This window comes from Pelodiscus sinensis, chromosome 21 (assembly GCF_049634645.1).
Source record: "Pelodiscus sinensis isolate JC-2024 chromosome 21, ASM4963464v1, whole genome shotgun sequence".
Lineage (NCBI taxonomy): Eukaryota > Metazoa > Chordata > Testudines > Trionychidae > Pelodiscus > Pelodiscus sinensis.
This window is the reverse complement of record NC_134731.1, coordinates 5479794-5500904: the sequence shown is the minus strand read 5'-3', so window position 1 is coordinate 5500904 and position 21111 is coordinate 5479794. Positions and strand designations below refer to the sequence as shown.

Here is a 21111-nt window from a genome sequence, read left to right as displayed (position 1 = left end):
ACCAATGGTATTGGCTTCAAAGGGTAGTCGGAGCAACTGTTAGTGGACTTCTGAGAACTGCACATTACTGTATGCAAGATGGAGAAGGTGCAGAGTGAAACATCAGTGGAAAAGAGCTCATTACAGGAGGTCTGTCTTGGAGATGGAAATGGAAAGTGAACCAGCCTGTCTCAAATTCTAATGCATGTACATTTTAAAAGGCAGCCCAGCAGCCTGCTTGGAATCTTACCCACTTCGTTATCGTGTGAGATTATCAGCCCTCACAGCACTGCAAAACTCCAATGGACTTCTCACAAATGAAGCACTATGCGTGCTTGCTTTCCACACTTCAGTAACAAATAAAAAGTTGGTCAATTTCCCTTCTTGGTTCTCGTGCAGCACTTCAATGCCATTGCTCCGGGGTTTCCTCTCTCGGACAAACCTGGCTCCAAATGACTATTTCAAAGTTTTGTTTCTAAAAACAAAACCTACAATGTGCTTCTAAGCTAGCCGACCGCATCGCTTCAGTATTTCAAACACAATCTGAAGTGCTTCCAGCCATGAAGGAGGTGCCCGAATACATATATTACTATTATTTATTTGTATCCCCATCGGGGACCCCTCATTGTGTGAAGTGCTGTAAACATACACATTGAAAAAGGCAATTGTTGGCGCAATGAGCTGACAATTTAAGACCCCAATCTTGCAGACCTCTATGCAGACCCCTTGAATGTACTCTGAGCAGTCCCACTGATGCCTATGGGATTACTTACAATGCATAAAGTTATGCACCTTTGTAAGGCCAGGTCTTCCCAACAAACTTACATCAGTAAAATGACACTGCTCTGGTGTATGAAAAATCTACAGTCCTAAGCACGGCAGACGTCCCGTTGACTTAGCTACTGTCTCTTACAGAGGTGGATTAATGTCACGGATGAGAAATGCGCTCCTGTTGGCACAGTAACATCTTCACTAAAGAGAGGTGCAGGTGTGCTACTGCTGCTTTTAAAGTGTAAACCTGCCCGGAGTCTTTCCAGGATTAGGGCTTAACCACATGACAAGAGACAGCTGAGTAGAGATAAACACGGGAAGGGAAGGACAAGAGCAGAGCAAAACGGTCCCATTTGGAAGCATTAGTAACAATTGTGGCATTACCAATGCCTGGCTGTGTAACATTCAAGACGACAAAACGGTATTTTGCAATGAAAGTCTAGGCGGCACCAGCCACCTTGGACTGGGCCTCTAATAACATGGATTCCAAACACCCACCGGCTCCATTTGTGTCTGGCCTGGAATATGACCCTGTGACAACACCTCGCTGACAGGAACAGCTAATCATGGGACAGTACGACCTGCATTTTTAACGTGCTTTCATGAAGCACCTACGGAATTAAAGGTTTTTGAACTTCCCTGAGCACAGTTCCTCCCCCTCACAGTTATTAAGGTGAAGGAGGCGGCATGCACGAAGTAGTGACAATGTAACATTGCTCGATCTGTAGAGGGCATGTGCACCCAGTAATAAAGGTGAGGCACTTATAACCAGGCCCCGTAGAGGTCAACGAGAAAAAGCAGGCTCTGGGGAGTGGGGAGAGATAGCTACTGCATCAGAATGAGTAAAGGCTATTTTATCTGGAGGGCAGCTTTCAAGGTTTAAATGAATGTGTTACCCCCCCTCCCCTCAGCAATATGTTTTGTTCATGGAGGGAAGGGCGGGGGGGGGGGAGTTGTGAACAGCTGAGGGGCTGGCTCCAACTGACACACAAGGGATCACTTGGGAAGTCTCCATGGAGAGACTTCCATACGCCAAGTCCTGTTCTGTGAAGCTGCTCCCAAGAATTCACTCAGCAGGATGCACGACAGGGCATGGCAAAGGCCGAAAGTGCCTACCATCACCCAGAGAGCAAGGCCACGATCCAGCTTCAAGTACCTTGTTTCATGCTGTTCTCTCCGTGCCACTTAATCTACAATACCACTCTATGGCTCTCTGTCTTCCTCTAGTGAATAAGCCACATGTAAAGGTTTACAAAGTGATGTATCCACGCTAACAGTCCCAGTCCGTCAGCTTAGGGCACGTCTACGTTAGTGGGAAGATCGACGCTGTAGTGATTGATCTTCTGGCATTTGATTTAGCAAGTCTAGTGGAGACACCTTAAATCAAACACTGAAGGTACTGCTGTCGATGCCGATACTCTTTGCTATCGTGAGGAGTAAAGGAAGTCGACGGGAGTGTTTCAGTAAGGACGGCACCGTAGCTCAGCTTAAGGTACAGAGTCTAGTGATGATATTTACATCGCTGGAATTGTGTACCTTAAGCCAACCTTCACCCATACTGTAGAGTAGACCTACCCACAGGCACTAACAAAGCAGATGCATTCAGATCCAGTGTTGCCAAATTCAATCCCTAAACATGACCCTCAGCCACGAGGGTCATTAAACTCAGTTTAGGAAAAGCTCCACCTTCTCATAGAGAAGTAGCACATGGGCTACGTCTACATTGGCCCCTATTCCGTAATAGGGATGCACATGTAGCACTTGGGAATAGGCAAATCCGCGGGGGATTTAAATATCCCCCGCGGCATTTGCATTTTCATGGCTGCCGCTTTTTTCCGGCATGTAGATAAGCCGGAGAAAAGCGCCAGTCTGGACGCGATCCTCCGGAAAATAAGCTCTTTTCCGGAGGATCTCTTATTCCTGAAAGTAGGAATAAGAGATCCTCCGGAAAAGAGCTTATTTTCCGGAGGATCGCGTCCAGACTGGCGCTTTTCTCCGGCTTATCTACATGCCGGAAAAAAGCGGCAGCCATGAAAATGCAAATGCCGCGGGGGATATTTAAATCCCCCGCGGATTTGCCTATTCCCAAGTGCTACATTTGCATCCCTATTACGGAATAGGGGCCAATGTAGACACAGCCATGGTGTAAGGTTTGAAAATACAGAGTAACTAGAAATGTCAGATTAATCCAAATGGTATTTCTTCTCTGCATACATGTAAAGTGCCGGTGAGAGACAGTTCTTCAGCCGGCATATCCAGAGAGATCCCGCGTCACTTGAAATACACGAAGAAAAAAATTACTGAACAATATAGGAAATCAAACCTCATTAAAATCTGGCTTTAACCCCCCCTCCCTTGACAAGAGAACACGTTCAGCCACCTATGGCTGCAGCTCAGTGTAGCGCCCTAACACTCAGCTACTTTTAAGTCCTAGCCCCATGGGCCCCTGGACAGATCTGTGCTTGCAAGCGTGCAGCGAGAGCCTCCCAGCTGCTGACTGAAGGATAGCGTGTGGGTAAAGCTGACAATACCACATCCAGGACAAGATTCACTGGAGCAACTCATATGGTGGCGATGGCCCTGCCAGCGATGGAGGACGCGCCTGCCAAGATGATTCAGACACTCTGCCACTGTAGGGTAAATAAGCAGGGGATTAAACTAATGGCCTTCAGGCTAAGGCTCTCTCTCTTCTCTGGAAGGAATCAACTGGGTCTGGCTCTGTTCTGCTCTACAAGGACATGTGCAAAAAGCAGTACTTTTGCAGGCTGGAAAAGATGCATAGAAGTTCTAGGAGTCTGGATGGATGGATGGGTGGGTGGATGGAGGATGGGTGGGTGACATGGATCATGCAGGCCTGATCCTCCGAGACAAAGACTCTTGCCACTTCCTCAAAGCAGAATGAGAGCAGTTACAACTCACTCACCTTCCAAGTAAACCACGTTCCATAAACACCAAAGTGATCGAGTTTGCCAAGAACAACAGCTATGGAAGCAGGATTTGACTGGAACAGAAATAGCCAGCGACAATGGAAACTGCCATCAGCCAGTCTCTATTAAAGAACAAAACCAAGCCCTTTAGCTTAACATCAGGGGCTCCCTGAACATTACTCCAGCCAGTTGCTAAAGGACAGGTGAGGGCTCTGAGGGCCTGGACTAGATGGCATTCCTAAGGTCTCTGGGCTTTTGTTCTGGAGAACCACTATTTTCTCTCAATGGCATCCCTACTTTACAGGCAGCTCCAGATGAAGTGCTCAACCCCTGGCCGGAAGCATACACAGTAATGCTCTGGATGGGCAGCATATTGCACGTCTGCAAAGGGTCTCCATCAGTTTTGAAGAGATCACCAAAGGATGATCAACCACCATTCAACCATGCTGTTCCTACTTCACTTTCAGCCACAAGCCTGCAACTCCAGCTGCGTGTGCTGCTTACACTGCTCATTCACACATACCAATACCCAGGCCTTGTCTACACAGCTGCTTAAGTTGATGTCACTTGGGCGAGAGGATTAAAAAAACCCATCCTAAGTGATGTAACTTACACCAAGTTTAGGGGAGCGTCTACACCACACTATGTCAGAGGGAGATGCTCTCCCCCAACACAGCTTCTGTCTCTTGTTGAGGAGGATTCATTACATCAACAGGAGCATGGTCTCCATCAATATAGCACGTTAATTTGATGCAGCTGCATCAGTCGCAGCTGTGTCAATGTGGCACAGCAGTGAAGACAAGCCCTTACGGTGTAGCTGCTGCCTAAGGATGTCACTCTCTTTCCCATCAGTCTGTGGCCACTACACAACACTGTCCCCTTCTGAGGATGTCCGAGCACTCAGCATTTGGCGCTGCTGAGGCTGTGTTTCAAGCAACACTTTCACCCCGGGGGGGTTCTGCTAATGCAAAGAAGGGGAAAGAGGTGGATAGGGAACCACCGGTGTGTCACATTTTGGACTTGTATCCTCAACACATTCCCTTTACAATCAAATAAAACCCAGTCCTGTTCCATTTCTAGATGCACTGATCATGACGAAGCCACAGGAAAATGATCACAGTCTCACCTAAGCAGAAGTTCCTGGCACAGTCTTCCCCTCATCTGTTCTGCAAACACATTTGCTTTGCATCAAGTAGTGACAGCCAGTAATGTGGCTGGTTTCCATGTCATGGATTTTTTCAAAGCAGATTTTGTGATGTAAATTAAAATTAAAAACATTTTATACATACACACATAAAAATCCAGACTTCTTGCTTCACTAAAATAACAGTCCCTGGCACATACTTTCCAATCCAATTCGAAGAAATGGAAAGGATTTTTTGTTTCCCAGTGAAAGGCCAAGCAATTTCCACCCCCTTGTTGCTAATTCAGGAAGTTTGGCTAGAGATGCATCCCGCCACACTTACAACAGAATTCTTTCACCATCCTTCCTGTCCCCACTCCCTCCACCAAATGTCTAGACTTTTTGGTTAGGAGGGAAAAATGAAAAAAATATACATAATCTTCATCTTCAAGAGAGGTGGCCAATCCATTTAACAAAGAGAGCCGAAACAGCGGCAGAAAAATGCGAAGAGCTGCACCAGAATTGCTGAGCAAGGAAAAAAAAATTTAAAAAAATAAAAGGAAAGGAGGCTATCCCTTTAAGAAACAAGCGTAGGCTTTTTCGCCATATCACGTGCCTGTCGATGGCCGCCATCTTGGGCTCCATTTTGAATTGCTGCCCTGGTGAGCACAGGGGAGCAGAGGTTGGGGGGAATCCAGAAGCGGGGGCCTGGGAGGGGCGCACGAGTGGCTTTGTGAGCTGCACTTTTGGGGGAGAAGAGCCGCATGCGGCTTGCGAGCCATGATCTTGACTATGAAAATTCAAATTCCCTTCTGCATCTGGGAGTTCCATTCAGCGTGCAGACATCTAAAATGGGTATCCAGGAAATGCCCTAAACAGCGGATTTGCATATCCAATGGACAATCCTAAGCCAGTAAGAAAAGCATTCAGGCACTATCAAAAGCAAAGTTCCTATCATACCAACATACCCTATCGTATGGCCCCTTCTCTCACTCAGGAGTGCTCAATTCCTTACCTTCCTTCCACTAGAAATGGAGTCAAAAGCTGAAGCAGGATTTTCAACAGTCACACCCTTGGGAGTATTTCAATCTGTGGGTTTGGTTTGGTTCGGTCCATTTGCTAAATTCTAATCTGGATTCAAAATGGCCAATTTTCTACCATTCTAATTTAACTTCTCTTCAATCCTCTGGAAAACTGGTGGTGCTCTTCCAAGATTTTCTTGAGTGGAGCAGTAGTGCATGGAACAGGTATAGCTTAAAAGAAGAGAAAGGATGTTGATTTCCTTTTCCTACCATCTTGTCCAAAGCTCCATTTGCTCACCATCTCAGTCGCCTGCTTGTACCTACCCTATCCTCTACTGTCAGTCGATATGGGGTGTACAGAGAGAACCTTTCATTCACAGTCAACACAGCAGCAGAAAGGTATGAAGTCTGAATGGGTTCCAACCCCTACACACCCCTTCTACCTTTTCTAGTAGCAGGGATTTTCTTTACACTTACTCAGCAGAAGTCCCTGGCATTGAACAGACGACTGGATTCATTTCTCAAAGTCTTTATGGAGTTAAATAGCAGAAAATGTAATCACCGCCATCTGGAATAGGCTAGCAAACCAAGCAGCAGTTACTGGACACAGCCCCATGATGCCTGCAGACCAGACCAGACCAGATCAGATCAGAAAAGAACACAAACCTATGCCAAGCAGGCAGCCTCTACACAACTCAATGAAACAAAGATGAAAAGGCAACTAGGCCCACTGATGTCCAAGAGGAGTGAGGAATCTGCAGCATGACACAGCCAGCTATGATGGCTACAATTAACTCTCTCTGCGAGAACGAGCCCAGGAGCAGAAGGACCAATGTCTGTAAAGCACTCTAAGGAAGTCTACATGGTCTGAGTGTGGCGGGAGGGACAGTGAAGGGAGGAGCCAGCTGATCGCAGCCACTGATATGGAGGAGAGTTTTATTGTGCCCTGTGGTTTTGCTGTCAAGACAGACTAATTGAATGAATAGGGAGGGGAAGGAACATCGGGAGACCCTGGATTTAAAGGGTCCCTGATACTCATAGCTGGAAAAAAAAACACGTTCAATTATTCTGTTCAGAGCGAGCTTTGTTATCTCTCTTCCCCTGCCCTACGTGCACTCCTTTTACTTTTTAAAATTTACTTAGGACATTTGGATGAAGACACTCTGTGCTCCTACTGCTGACTCTGCAGAGAGTCAGTTTTCACTGTCATGTCCCTCAAGGGGACAGGGGTGTGATTTGTGCTTAAGTGGAGCCAACTGGGTCGCCTGCAAATCCTTGCAGATGAGGGGGTGTTGTACCACGTTAAGCCATCTGAGCCAGGCCCTTTCCTTTTGAACTAATGAGCGTCACTGACTCACGCTGTTCTACTGAGATTCTTATAGCATGCCCACCACCATTGTACTTTTGTGAGCGACAGACTCCTCATAGCTGTAAGCGCGCTCCATGTCCTGCCAGCGATAAGTGGAGGGATGGAGAAATGCTCATGAGAAGACATTGGACTCAATGGCACAGACATTGTGGGTGATACGGGGCAAGGCACAATCTGTGTGTCCTTCAGTAGTTCCTTTCCCCTGGCCTTTATCAGTGATTTACTGAGACTGAAAGCTCTTTGGGCTAGGGACTGCTTCTTACTAGGTCTATGTCCCTATGCACTTACTATGTCTTACGCGGTGTCTCTGTCTTGATGGCTGCCCTGTGCAAGTAGCTAACACCACCTCACTCTTGTCTTCCACAGATCTGAAAGCAATCGACCCCAGGGGGAAGTATCATTATCCCCACTGCAGACAGCAACAGAGAGAGGTGAAGTGGCTTGCCAACTAGGGGTGTAGGAGAGTAGTTGAGTACACGATTACCCGATAAACCTAGGGGTATCAGGTAGTCAGTCGAGTACTCGACTATTCTACTTGCATTTCTGTCCACCCACCAAAGGACCTCGGATGAGCCAGCTGCCCAGCAGGGAGGGACGGGGTTGGGGCTGCCCAGCATTGGGCCAGGAGCCGAGGACTGAAGTCGGGGCGGGCGAAGCGCAGTGGCCAGGTGAGCGCGGTGCTCCCAGGCTAGGCTCGGGGAGATGCGGGCTCCCCTCACTGGCCAGGCTGGTGGCACTCCGCGGGTGGGTCTCCTGTGGCGAGCCAGGCCAATGCCACTGGCGAGGCTGGGCAGAGCCCTGGGCTGGGCAGGCGGGGGCAGCGCCTCAGGCTGGGCTAGGTGCTCGGCCGCCCCATGTGGGCACTTGGGAAGAGACTCTGGCAGCCGAGCTGGTGTGGACGGGCTCGCTGCTCAGCTGGAGCGAGTCCAGGCAGGGCGCTGAGCACTGTGCAACAAGGGCAGCAGCCTGCTGGGCTGGGGGTAGAGACCGGAGCTCACTCGCTGCCGGGGCTTCGTCCCAGGCGTGTGGGCGCTGTGTGGCCTAGCCTAGGTGTGCCCCAGCCCAAAGGAGGAAAGCAGGGCACAGCAAACAGCCATGAAATGCTATGGGACAGGTTCGATCTTCCTGGTCTGGGACCCTCAAGACATAACCGGTCCTGGATGAAGGATTTTGCCAGACCAAGGGAGGTTATTTCTGGCCCACTGGCCCCACTCAGTCTTGGCCCAGGCCACCAGCCTCTCGGACGGCTTCCCCCTGCTGCCAGTCCCACCACCACTGCTGGGGCTCCCAGTTCTGGCAAGCGCCCGTGTGCCGCAGTTCCCAGCCCCACCAGGCAGCCACGTGCCATGTCTCCCAGACCTGCGCAGTGGCCGTGCTGGCAGCTTGTTGTGGGCAACCTGCTGCCCTGCCAGCCCCGCAGGGCTCCCTGCTGCTGGCCCTCCACTGGGAGCCTCCCATCCTGCAACATCCGTGCTGGACCATGGACATTGCCCAACCAGAAAGCACCTAGAAGCCACTACGAAGACCAGGGCGCCCCTGTTCTGAGTGCTGTATGGACACGTAGCATGACAAGGAAAGTATTAAAAACCCTAGTTTGCAGATCGTTATGAGAAGCCTAATCACCGTGAATTCAACAGAAGTCTTCCCAATGATTTCAGTTCATCCTAAAGACTAGTTGTTTAAGGGTATTTACGAGCCAAACCCTCACTGATTTAAACACCTGTAACAATCTGGCCCTCAGTGACGTGTTCAAAGCCACGCAGAAAAGTCTTTAGCTGAGTAAGCAAATGAACTCAAAGCTCCTTTATCAGTTCTGAGCCCAGAACTTCTCATCCCTACCCTGGCCCAGAGCCCTGACCCCACCCTCACCTCAACCTCATCCCCATCCCACAGGCCTCACCCCTGCAACCCAAACCCTCTGCCTCCACCCCTTCCCAGCTCCCAAACCCCTCACTCCCAGCTCTGCTAGGCATCAACAATTTTCTTCAACTGGGTTGCCCGAAATGTTGGAAAGCCCCCTGCTCTACGCGCCCACACGCTGCAGGGCCGTGTTTCTAAACAGCCGTATTCCCATCTCTGCTACCCTAAAAAGCAGAAGCATCAGCCATGTTAGGTGCCCGACTGTGCCTGTTCCAGACCGGATTACTGTACTGCAGAAACAAACAGAGCCAACGAGCTGAAGAGCAGCAGGACAGAGCTCTGGCTTGTTTGTGTCATTATACCAGAGTGTGCAGCACAAGGATGCTCCATCAGCAATGCAGTCCTACTTGTCAGAAGGATTTATTTACTTTCCTTCCCCTCCTGTCTCTCCTTCTCTCATCCTCCTCTCTTGTCTGCTGGTAACCCACGGAACATCACCATGCAGAACAGCTCTGCTGAAAGGGCATCTTTCAGGCCCCACGGACTGAGGGCAAAAAAGCATCTGTCCATCCCACTGGTCAGCAATTGCACTAGGCTGGTGATGATTGAGGAAGTTTCAGAGTTACCAGCTTGAACTTTAATGGGAAGAAAGACGGGGAAATGTAACTCCAAAACGTGCCGTGGGCTCTGGGATTCTCTGCTGCGCAGTGAAATGGTTTCTCTCCAGTCTGTGCCACTTGCTCCCAAGTCTTTCCTGAGGAAGTACACATTTAATGAGCTAGTCCAGGGATGGGGAACCTAAGACCTGGGGCTCAGATGTGGCCCCTGAATTGTCTGGATCCAGCTCCCAAGGCTTGGGGCTTACCCTTGAGCGTTGGGGAGCCAGTGTTTGTGCTCCAGCCCTGAGTCCCCCCCTCCCCCGCCCAGACACCAACCCCTACTTCACTCCTGCACCACAGAGCCCTCAGCCCCTGCCCACTCCTGCACCCACCTTTCTGCCCAGACCCTGCACCCCCACTCCGCTCTGGCACCCTATCACTCTCCCAGACCCACCAACCCCCAACCCATTCCTGCACCCTCCCTCTCAAACCAGATCAGAGAACTGGTTACCACACTATTCCACCCTGCAGCGTACACATGACGTACCCATTTTAACTGTGTTCCTGAGTTTGGGCATTGGTCCTTAATGCTATTTGAGCCCCAGCATAGAAGTGGAATTACTGTGAGTTGGCCAAACTCATTTCTGGGTTAATTAAATTACTCTGGTTTGGTCTCTGTAAATAATACACCTCTGTCAGTTTCAAGTGGCTGCAATATTCTCTTCAGTTTCTCTTTGATGCTACCGTGCAACATAAAACAGCTTTCACTTCAGAGTTGCATTTCAGGTATGAATTAAGTGATCCTTACATGATGCGTCCTTCAGTTTGCAACGTGCTGCTCCTTTGTAAGGAAAGGTGTGATGTAGTAGAGAAATTGAGACATTATTTGGTGGTTATTCCATTAGCCAGCAAAACCCCTCTGTTCCATCCACACCCAAATGGCTCTGGGTTCGCTTCAGAGCTTCAGTTGGCTAGTCATGCTGCTGCTAACACCTTTTGTCCAAACAGGAAACATCTCAGCACTTCCCAGCACAGGATAGGCAGGGAGAGACCAAGGGGAATGACAGTACAGGTGGTCTAGCCCCCTCCCTGAACAATTATCATGCTATATTAGAGGCACTACCACCGTCCTGAAGGAGCTAAATTCTCCTGTCAGCCAAAGTCTCGTAGGATGTCATTTTGGCTGGAGAAAAGGTTCATTTCGAGCAAGTAGAGTATATAAACAGGTCTCTCGGCTGGGTAGGCTGAAATGGAGAATGGTACCACTCACAACTCAGTGAATCATAAACAAATCAATGGCCCCATAATTTGTCACCACGCCGTATCTGATTTGGTGCAAGAGAGGGCAGCAGTAACACATACTCTAGCCACTTCATGAATGGGAACTTCAAATCCACAGCCTCTCTTTCAATGGAAGAATAGGTTTGTATCAGCTGGCTCTCCAGGCCTCTTCTCATCCTGTCACATAATGTAGGAATCCTGAAGACTTACGCGTGGGATTCACAACAGGTCTCAGGGCATTAGTTCCTCAGTTGACACTGAAAGGCCATCAAAGCCAGGATCTTAACCATTTTAGTCCCCTTTATAAATCACAGCTTAAGGACCTACTAGGACTCAGCCAGTCTTTGTCTGCAGGTTTTGAGATGCAGCATCTCTCTCATCTGGCACTCTTGGGACCTGACCAATGCCAAGCCAGAGAATTCGCCAGGTCATAGTAGTCAATATTGTCTAGCAGCATTACCTACACTTCCACTGCGACTGGGCTCTTAAGAGACATTTAGGGGTAAATTAGAGCTAAATAACAGTGCAGAACACTGAGAGCCAGGACCTGTAGCTATAAACAAACTTTATGGGACCATGGGAAAAATGGTCACACCAAGGATATCACACCAAGGATAAGTGGACATCTGGCTATCTAAAAATCATGCTGAACTAAAGAGGGCCGGCCCGAGGCATTCTGGCACACGGGCATGGGCGCACGGTGCCGCCCCGGGGGGAACAGGCCCGCCCCCCTAAGGCGCGCAGGAGATGCGGGCAGGCACTGCGGGAGCTGGGCGCATGGCACCTGATGGCAGCTGTAAGGGACGCTGGGTGCCTCTTACAGCTGCCATCAGGTGCCCCCCCCCATCAGATGGTGCCCTGGGCAGCTGGCCGGCTTGCCCACCCCTTATTCCGGGCCTGGTGCTGAACTAGAAAGGTTCAACCAGTATTGTTAACCCAAGCATTCAAGAATCCAGAGTCTGGTCCCAAAAACATCACCAGAAGGGTTTTTTAAAAATCATCAGAGGGGTAGCCAAGTTAGTCTGTAACAGGAAAAACTTAAACAATGAATAGTCTGGTAGCACTGTAAAGACTAACAAAATATGTAGATTGTATCATGAGCTTTCGTGGAAACAGCCCACTTCTTCAGATGACTGGAGTGCATTAAACGAGAATGACCTAATCACATGCATCCTACTTCAGAAGACATTCAAATCTGCACTTGAAAGGGAATCCTCTGAACTGGCATTCATGCTAAAATTCGACACTCTCCACAGGGGGCTGAACAAAGACCCCAACTACCTTACCCATTACAAAGATAGCTTCCCCAATTATCACCTCTAATACCATTAACTCAAAGACATCTCCCCTTGCCCACCTCTAATATCATTAACTCATAGGCATTTACCTTCCTTTCCCCCCCCCATCCCCCCCTGTTCTGAAATGTGATTTGTCCTTTTCTATGTGTTCATTTTTTTAAATTGTATCCTTTGGTATATATGGTTGTGACTATTTTCTTCCACTATTTGATCTGAGGAAGTGGGTCTGGCCCACGAAAGCTCATCATCTAAGAAACCATCTTGTTAGTCTTTAAAGTGCTACATAGTCCTGTATTTTGTTTAAATTTTGAATTGTGGGTTATATTTAAACTTGTCTTCTGGTATTGAGAGCTTTCAGGGTTAATGTTTTCCAGCTTTAATCAGCAATTATGAAGGCTAGAAACATGCTTAAGGAAATCAAGATTTTTTTTTTTGGATATTCCCCCAATTCCAGGAGCTGGGACTTTCAGAAAAAGCCCACCAAATATCACAAGACTCATGATTAAATAATGGGAGCTGGAAACAATGGGAAGTAGATAGGAGCCTCTAGGGAAATTTTGCTGTAACTAAACAATAGCCTTAGGACACTATACATAGTGAAACTTCCATATCAGAGGTATACCAGTGTTGCCAAGAAACAAACGAGCTTATACAGGTACTAATCAGAACAGAGAGTAGCCGTGAAATGCGGCTTTGTGCTGTTCACTGGGATGGCAGTCTGAAAGACGCGCCAGCATAATGAGGCGGCAACACCCATGCCGTATTAGGGCTGCTTTGCTTTCAGGCAGCCAGGCTGTACAATTGATTTAAGTGGGTCAGTGTCTACGAGCAATTTCACCATTTCCAAATCAGTTCCTGTGTCAGTCTGATTGCTTATTAATGGTAGGAGGGATATGACTTCTCTCAAAGTTTTTTTTTTTGTTTAACTAGTGCCGGAGCAATTTCTAGAGGGGGAAGGAGAGAGCCCTTCAGCGATTAGGGAATGGAAATAACTGGGGAAACACCAGAGATCAGGCAGGTTTTCCTGCATACAGATTCTGAATAGCCATTTAGCACTCCTCTGCAGAGCTGAAGGCTCACTGCATTGTTTCAAAACACAAAAGGAAACAAGTTGACTTGTGTCTACAACTCCCTCCAGCAGACTTAAAGGCAACTCAAGCAGGATTGCTTACTCTCCTGATTTTATCCTGAAAGGTGGCTAGCTCGTGTTATTAAAGTGCCAACTCCTGGAACCATGGGATGTGTAAAACTCAGGGGTGTGTGTTCATTTTTAATATAAAAGTAAGTTTCTTGACCATACACGTGCAGAGAAACAATTGAAAACACAAATTTTATAGGCTCAGGAACATCAAGTGGATTAAAAAACATCCCAGATGTATTTTGTAAAAAACTTTCCTGATTTTTCTCAGCCTGACTCAGGAGATTTGAATGCTTGGAGCTGGCACTACTGTTAAAACTAGATTTTTTTTTTTTTTTTTTTTTGCCAAAGCAAAGCATATACTCAAGGAAATTAAGCAGCTTCAATGAGTATTCAGGATGCAGTCATGCTTGCAGAGGCCAGACACCAGAGAGCTAGGAGGTACCAGTTCACACCCGGCTCACACAGGGGAGAGAGCTGTCTTTGAAGATGTTAGCTGTGCTTGCTATACACAAGCTTCAGAGGGGTAGCGGAGTTAGTCTGTAACTGGAAAAACAACAAATAGTTTTGCAGTACCTTAAAAACTAGCAAAACATGTAGATGGTCTCGTGAGCTTTCATGGGCACAACCCACTTCTTCAGATGAATAGTTATTAAAGGTCCAGTTTCGAAATAGAAGGGGTGGGGAAGAGAAGGGAAAAAAAGGGGAAAGAAGTAGTCAATTCAAGTCTCCATACTACATGAAGCTGATCGAGAAGCTGCTATATACACTCAGGTTTTGTAAATGCAAGGGGAATTTTGCCCTCCCACCTCAGCCCTACCAGGGATTCAATTCTATTCCTGTTGAATATGTTATATTATGCCCACAAATGCACCTTCTTCCTCCGCCCCTGCTGGGGGAGAACAGCTCGCTCTATGGCTACGGCAGCACAGCTGGCTAGCCTAGATAAAGCTTCTTGCAGCCTCCATGCTAATGATCCTTTTAGGAGAGTCAAAGGAAATCCGGGGTTTTCTAACCAGTTCCAATAATCTTCCGGGCAGCGTTTGTGCAGAAGCACAAATCAGTAGAGCAATGAACAAGAGAGAGCAGCACAAAGGCTACGAATGGTCATGTGAAAGCAGGGCGGCATGTGGCTTAAAATCCTTACTTCTCTTAACAGGCCGATGTTCTATTAGCCAAGCGATGCAAGACCAGCAGCTGTGTGTTAGGTGGGCACCGCGTACCTTTGCATACTGGAAAGCTGAGGCCTCTTCAGGCCTAGTTTTAGACCCCAACATAAACCCAACTAGATTCAAGCCACCCCAGACTCAACCCAAGCCCGAGACCATCAAGTCATTTCCCAACGTGACCCAAACCCAACCCTTTCCCATGACCCTGCCAGTGTCCCTGCATTGCTCTTGGCCTGGTGGGGGCTTCTTCCCTCCTTATGTCACATGCCTGTGCTCGGTCTCTGGTTACCGCAGCAGCACGTGGCTGCCCTGCTTGCATACGCAGAGTGAAAGGTGTTGCATCTTGTGGGCACACCGCCTCTGCCCCATGGCCAGGAGTCACACTGCACCAACTCCAGGGACAGGCAGTGGTGGTCAGAGACAACCTCACCTGAGCAATGGAATGATCCTGATCGTAGGGGTGATACTTTCAACTCACCTAGCAACACTGTCAACCTATCCAACCACTTTCTGAGCCATAGAAGTTCAGGTAGTTTCCAGACTGGACCCATCCCAGCCATCTGTAGCTGTGTATCTGGTCTGGTTCAGGTCGGGTTGCAAGGTGCTGCTGGGAAGGCTGCTTCAAAATGATTAACCATCCCATATCTCCGCTGAGTTGGCCACATGAGTTGATGGTCCGGGGCTTCAATTTATCCATCAACGGAAAGGAGAAAACTGTTATGGGAGAAACCTTTCACGTCTACAGAGCACCTTGAGCTAGTCACACAGGAAGTGCTGATTGGAAAGGGGGTTTATTACTATCTAGCTTCACTTACACTAGAAGGTCTAGGTTAACGCTCTGCCTCATTATGAATGCTTGAGGAGGGCTGCCAACTTTCTAGTTGCAGAAAACCAAAACCAAATACCTTAGCTCCACCCCTTCTCCAAGACCCTGTCCCCCGCTCCCTTCACCCCCTCCATTGCTTTTTCTACCCCACCCTCACTCATGCATTTTTACTGGACTAGGATGGGGGGAGGGTGTGTGCGTAGGAGGGAGTGTGGGGGTGCAGGCTCTGGGCAGCAAAGCTGAGGATTGGGAGGGAGCACAGGATCTGGGCAGGAGGTGTGACACTCTGGAGTAGAGCTAGAAATGAGGGGTCAGGGTGCGGGAGAGAGCTCCAGGGTGGGGTAGGGGTTTGGGATGCAGGAGGGGCTCCAGAGTATGGGAGGGGGCCAAAGGCTGCGGTGTAGGACTGGGTGAGAGCGGGGGAGGGGGGAAACGGGGAGGGTGCAGGTTCCTGGGTAGGACCAGAAATGTTGGGTTTATGATGCAGGAGGGGCTCTGGGCAGCACACATCAGGTGCATCCCGGGAAGTGGTGACATGGCCCTGTGGCTCATAGCGGCAGATAGGGGGGGTCTGCCTATCTTGCCCCTCCATGCCACATCCACAGCTCCCATTGCCCCGGAACTGCGGCCAATGGGAGCTGCATGGGTGTAGCTCAGGGGATGCCTGGACACCAGCTCTGCAGTTCCCATTGGCTCAGAACCGTGGCCAGTGGGAACTGCAGGAGGTGGAGCCGGCCTGTGGGACAGCGCCCAGAGCCCGCCTGGCCACCTCTGTGCCTACAAGCCAGAGGGTCATGTTGCGGCTTCCCTGGAGGTGCCTAAGGTGAGCATCACCCAGAGCCCACACTCCAAATCTTTTCTTGTACCCCAGCCGGCCTAGGACCAACCGGACTTTCAATGGCTTGGTCAGCTGTGCTAACCTGAGCCGCCAGGGTCCCTTTTCAACCAGGTGTTCTGGTCAAAAACCGCATGCCTGGCAAGCCTACCTGAGAGGCATTATTATTAGGCTTGTATAAAACACAGGGATCTTAACAGTCTGGACCAACAAGACAAACAAAGGATGGGAGGAGAAAGAGACACAGAGGTGAAGAGACCTCCCCCAAGGTGTCAGCTGGGAACAGGATCTGCATCTCCCAGCGCCTACTCCAATGCCCAAGATCACTCAGCCTCCTGCCTTAAGCCAGACTGCCGAATTCTGCCATTTAAACCTCCCACTCCGTGACCTGAGGTCCCAGAGAGGCTGAACATCCCCAGTTCTCCCCGTGCAGTGGGCGAGCGCTGCAGCTGCTCTGCACCTCTGGCAAGCGAGCCATCCATGTCAATATTAAAATGCAAAGGCAGAAGCCTGGGGAGATGAGAAGGGCACTCTGAAAAGACACCCTATCACTTTACTAGGATGTATTCTGAAGGGCCTGGAAAAATACAAACAGAAAGCCCAGTTGTTTCTAGCTGGACACAAAGAATAATGAAAAATGCCTTTTATTCTGGCAAGTTTACAACTGCTGCAGCAGCTAATTTTCCCCCTCCCCCTATTTTGAAAGCTGCTGTTTTCTGTAGGTTCTGTTCTGTAGCCAAGTCCCTTAAAAAGGATTGGCAGTGAGGGCAGGGCCCTTCCCCAACCACTCCACCCCCCCATTTTATTTACTGCTACCTGCTAGATTTTAAAGATAACCACAGAACCGCACTGGAATGATCGTTGGAAACTGCTAACACACAGTTATTTAATTATTGCTTTGATTGTAACTGCTCATATTGTATTAGTGGAACATTGCATTCTGTTATGGCAACCGGGAAGTTCACAACAGCAGAGTGTGGCGATATCTACAAAATGCAGAGACAGTCTTTGCTGCAAAAAAACTAGCTGTTCCATGAATGGAGTAAAGCAGGGGACTGACAGTCTGACATAAGACATGAAAGTAAACTAAGGCACTACAAACCTCATCCCCATGCAGAGAAGGCAAACAGAATTTATTTCCCCCTACTCTCTGTCATGCTGCCTAGCTGTGTGTGTTCCTCCCTTTTTAAAAGCCAGGGTAGGGTACTGGACCTCATTTGCACATCACTGCTGCCCTTGCATGCAGATCAAAGAGCATTTTGCAAACATTAAACGAAACTCAGCAGCCCTATAAAGGAGGGAAGCAATATCCCCATCACATAGACAGGCAAACTGAGACCCTGACATCATCTGGCTTCCCCAAGGTCCCACAGAATGCCAGCAGTAGAACTAGGATTCAAATGTACGAGTCTTGACTCGCAGAGCTTGTCTACATATGAAAATTATTCCAGAATAAAGTAGAGTGTGAATTTAGATCCAATTGCTCTTCCGAAAGGAGAGTGTTCACACAGGGATTTATTATAGAACATTGGGGTGGGGTTTTTTTGTTTTTTTTTTAATATTTACACCTTACCTTACTCTGGAATAACTTTCTGGTGTAGACTGTCTCAGACAGCACTCCAGAACTGGGACTGGAACACAGGAATCTTGACTTCAGATCCCACCTAACTGGTTTATCCAAATTTACTTTTCCTGGCTTCTTTCATGCCAGCTAGTTACAACTGGTAAGCTCATGGAAGATCTGAAATTCCAGATTTCAGGGAAAGATGGGCTCTCCGCCTCAGCCTCCCTGCGTATTCAAGCCTTGCAGCTGGGCCTTAGTGGCAAAGCCACCGTTCATTTTCAGAGTGGGGACGCAGAATGGGTTTTCCCCCTCTGTGAATGTGTTTCAACTCTGCCTCTTTCAACTCCACCTTCTAGTTCAGAGCTGCAGCAGCGGATGGACTCATTCTCACACCTGATCAACATGCAAAGCAACAGGAGCCAGGCGGCTGAGCTGATCTGCAAACTGCAGGCCAGAAGTAACAAGCAGTCCTAAGCAGAAGTAATTCTCCTTATAGCATTTCCTGGTTCTCCAAAGCAAAGTAGTGGTGGATCAGGATCATCTTCCCTTCGTTACATGTCTTTAACGCAGTATTAGAAGCAGAGACGCTCAAGACTGAAGGACTCCAGTCTACAGGAGTTAGCGGCAGACCGCCCCCGCCCCTCCCACACCCGAGATGATTCACCACCCTGCAGCCCTGGCAGCTCCCTAGATAGTATATGGGAATGATATTTTATTCATGCCCAGATCATTTCTACTAAGGTGGAGGAAGCTGCCAATAGTGGAAGCATTATTTCTGTAAAGAAAGGGGGGCCGACAGTCCATGCTCCTCTCCCATCTCTCCCCCTCATCCCCGGTCAGAGAATTTTAAACTACGGTGATGTTTATTACTCCCCCCTCCCCCCCCCAAGGACTAGCACAAAATGTTTTCAATCACTAAGCATTTAATTGCTATGTAGACAGAATTACACAGGGACATTCTGTACCATTGATACTGGGCTCTTCCTCTGAAACACCCAAGAGCTGAGCAAATAATAGGCCTGAGCCCCTTCAACATCCAGTAAGGTCCCTGAAAGCCGAAGGAGCTCAGCAGCGTGCAGGATCTGCCCCCAATGAAGCAATTACAGCCCAGTACACCCATGGGACCTGAACAGCTAATTTAAGTGTTATGCTGCATAGCTACCTATTACATGGTTCACATTCTGACTCTTCCAGGAGTGGCCTCCCCTCCCCCTTTAAAATAAAGAATTCTTTTTGTGGGCAAGAGATGCCAGACTGCCAGCCCCGGAGACCGATGTCCTCGGCTTAGGTGCAGAACAACTATAGCATAGGCAGCACACACCAACATAACTTCACCCCGTCCTAGAGTGAGTAGGGGAGGAGTTAGCAGATAGCATCCTCCTTTGTGGCCCATTCAGTCTTTGGGCTCTTGGTCAACATGGTGAATAAAAGAGGTTGAAATGAATGCCAACTATGACAAAGACCTCTGCTCTGCTAGGCATTGGAGTCAAATCCACCAATGTCAAAAAATATTAACACACACTACATATTTAAATATACCATGCTTTTAGTTAACGTCACTGCAAATGTAGTCTCCAAAAAGGACTACTTTATAGAAAACGGTTTCCTTTATTGTCTATATAGTCTGGGCTCTTGTAAGACTACCAAATAAGTGCAAAGCTCTAGAAAGTTAATGAAAATAATGGCTAGGAACTGAATGAAATTGAGGAGACAACATTACCTGGAGAGCAACTAAAAACTGTTACCAAAGTTGTCAACTCTGGGTACCTAATGGGGTCACAGTAGAAAAATAAGAGAACATGAGTTCCCAGAGTGATGCTGTGGCAAACAATCTTTGGATTTATTAAGAGGGAAACAGTGAGGAGGAAGAGGGAGGTAATTTTACTGGTGGTGAAACAGATTCTGGAATTGTGTGCAGTTCTAGCATTCAACATCCTTTCCAAAATGTCCGTAACTGGAGAAGGAACAGAGAAGAAGTACAAATATGGTTTGTAGTATGGAAAATAATTCCTCACCGTGAGAAACGTAGAAAGCTGAAACGATCTTTTTTGATAAGCTGAAGAGGTGACTTGATTACAGTTGGTTGAGGACTATATTCCCCTCCCCTAACAAGGTATTAAAGGGCTCTTTAAAGAAGAGGCATAACTCATACCAGTGACTGGAATTAAAGCCAGATGAATTCAAAGTATCAGAGATAAAAGCATACATCTGTAAACAGTGAAGCTACTGCAACAAACTATCAAGGAAAATGTTGAATTCTCCATCTCTACAAATCTTCCACTCAAGACTGAATGTTTTTCTGGAAGACATATTTGATTAAATTCTCTGGCCCTACCCATAGTCAGATGATCCAATGACTCCTGGCCTTAAAAACTATGACTTTAAAGCAAGGTATTTAAATCCTTAGGCACCTATGGTAGATGGCCTGATCTTCCAGACACTAGGCACCTGGAATTTGCATTGACCTCCCTACACGAATACAGGAGGTTCAGATACTAACGTTGCATGAGGTACCTTAACAACTGGAATCAAAGAAGTAGTTTTCTTATTATTTTATTTTAATTTAAAGAAAGAACAAAATGACAATTGAGAAATCTGAATTTTCCTGGTAAAAAAGGGGGGAATATTTTTCCAGTTTCTTCATATCATGACAACAGTTACTTATAGGCACTTTCTTGATGCCCTCTGCTGCCCAAATCAAAATTGTTTTGACTCAGAGGCTACATCATGAAGGGAGAAGACCAAGGACAGCCAGATAGAAGTGCAGAAAGGGCCCCAAATGATTCAGATTAAGCCTTAATTCCTTAACCACTATAGGATTAACAGTTGTTTTAAAGCAAGATGACAAGACGTTATGGGCTTGAACCAAAGACCACTGAAATCAATAGAAAGACTCACTTCAATGGCCTTTGGATCAGGCCCCATTATAACAAAGGTGCAAATGTGGTTACTTTATCCAGGACATAAACACTGGCATTTCTTACTCCTCCCTCTTAATCATCTGGTGCCAGCCATGGTTAGAGACAGGATACTGGAGTAGACACACCTACTGTCTGATCCAGTAAAGCCATTCCTATGTACTGCTCTTCTCTAAGTAAGCTGTGTGGGTGGACCGGAAGGCTCTAGGACACCGGCTCTCAACTAGTCAGAATCAGGAATTGACCAGAAGAATGTTGACGACCATCTGGACAGCCCAGGCTCTCAAACCGGATCCCATTTGACTAGTGTTACTGTATTACAAAAGCTGTAGCAGTCATTCGTTGTTCCCATGGTAATCTTCCAAATGCCAAGGACTGACTCGATTGCGGAGGCTGGGCTTTTCTCGAGATGCTGTACTCCACATCAGGGAT

General features: G+C 47.9%; 1 protein-coding gene across 5 annotated transcripts in view; it reads right to left on the bottom strand.

Moving 5' to 3' along the window:
• Nucleotides 1-21111, bottom strand: part of YPEL2 (yippee like 2) — a 61643-nt gene that overhangs the window by 7825 nt on the left and 32707 nt on the right. The gene's annotated exons all lie outside the window — the stretch shown is intronic.